At 60.7% G+C, this 1,495-nt stretch overlaps 1 pseudogene; it reads right to left on the bottom strand.

Moving 5' to 3' along the window:
• Positions 1 to 408: 408 nt before the first annotated feature.
• Positions 409 to 527, bottom strand: LOC118611720 (annotated as a pseudogene).
• Positions 528 to 1,495: the final 968 nt, after the last annotated feature.

Here is a 1,495-nt window from a genome sequence, read left to right as displayed (position 1 = left end):
GCTGCAGGCTGAGTTATGTCGCCAAAATTCATGTGCTGAGGTCTTAACTCCGAGCACTTCAAAACGTGACTGTATTTGGAGATGGGGCTCTTCAAAGAGGTGAGAGAGTAAAACCGAGGTCATCAGGGTGGGCTTGGATCCAGCATAACAATGTCCCTAGAAGAGGAGGAGATGTGAACACAGACGTGCCCCGAGGGCAAGCCCGTGAGGACACGGGGAAAGACGGCTGTCCTACCCGCAAGCCGAGGAGACGCCTCAGGAAGAACCGGCCCTGCCGACGCCTTGACCTCGGACTTCCAGCCTCCAGAACTGCGAGAGAATAAATTTCTATTGTTTCAGCCCATGGTCCTATCAACCCGAGCAAACTAATAATAGCGTCTTCTACATCTTTTTTTTGTTTGTTTTTTACGCCTACAGCACCTGGTCTTCCTAGGTGGTCTCCCATCCAAGTACTAACCAGGCCTGACCCGGCTTAGCTCCTGAGATCCGACGAGATCGGGCGCGTCCAGGGTGGCGCGGCCACAGACAATAATAGTATCTTCTAAACAGGTGGGTGACGGCCCATCGATGTCGATATTGTCTCATTTCAAATATGTCCCCATTAGTCAGGGTGGACAAACGGCTCTAATCATCCTAAAAGTTTAGTGGTTGACCACAGTAGAAGTCGATTTCCTGCTCACGCAGCGGCCCGATGGGAGCGTGGCGGGTGGGCTCCGCAGGGCAGCGCTGGTGGGGACGGGGGCCAGGCGCCTTCCATCTTTGCTGACAGGTGGAGACCACACCTGGGCGGGTTGCGTGGGGGCAGCCTGGAGCTGAGACAAGGATTCCAAACAGAGAGTTCCTTTGGGGGACGACGCCAGGAAGCACCGTGGGGGGCTGGGCGTGGGAGGCAGAGCAGGGAGGAAGCCCACCCTGGGCACCCGTGAGCAGGCGCCACTGTGGGCGCCGGGGCTCCCTCTGCCGCGGACGGCAGAGAGCACGCCTCCAGCACCCTGTCGGTCACCGGCCGGAGTCTGATCCGGGGGGTGGGCCCCCTGCGCGTTCACCACACAAGGCCCCGCAGCTAGAGGAAGCTTCCAGAAAGAGCCGCGGATGTTGCAGTCGGAAGCCACGGGGTCTGCTGGACAGGAGCAGGGTAGAGGGTTTGGAGCATAGCGCTACGCGGTGGAGGGAGGCCCGGGCTTCCGTGCCCCCCACGGGCTCACCCAGCTCTGTGACCGCCGCCAGCACCCCCTAAAACAAAGGCCCAGGAGAACGTCGTGTGTGTGGCAGCTTCGCCACGCTCCTGAGGTCCTCGCAAGGTGGAGGGAGGGGCCCCTTCGCCTTCCCACCCACTCAGCACCAGGACCGAGGCCCAGCCTCGCCCACCTCGGGGTGCTGAAGTGGGCCCTTCTGGAAAAGAAGGAAGAAGGAAGCTCGTGGCCCGCTCTAAGCAACGTGGGCCTCTCGACGGCATGAGAGGGGCCCGCCCCCCGTCAGCAGCCGGAAGGGAAGC

The sequence above is a fragment of the Rousettus aegyptiacus genome, unplaced genomic scaffold (assembly GCF_014176215.1).
Source record: "Rousettus aegyptiacus isolate mRouAeg1 unplaced genomic scaffold, mRouAeg1.p scaffold_m13_p_14, whole genome shotgun sequence".
In the NCBI taxonomy this organism is placed as follows: domain Eukaryota; kingdom Metazoa; phylum Chordata; class Mammalia; order Chiroptera; family Pteropodidae; genus Rousettus; species Rousettus aegyptiacus.
The sequence above is the reverse complement of the archived record's forward strand: the minus strand, read 5'-3'. Positions and strand labels throughout refer to the sequence as shown.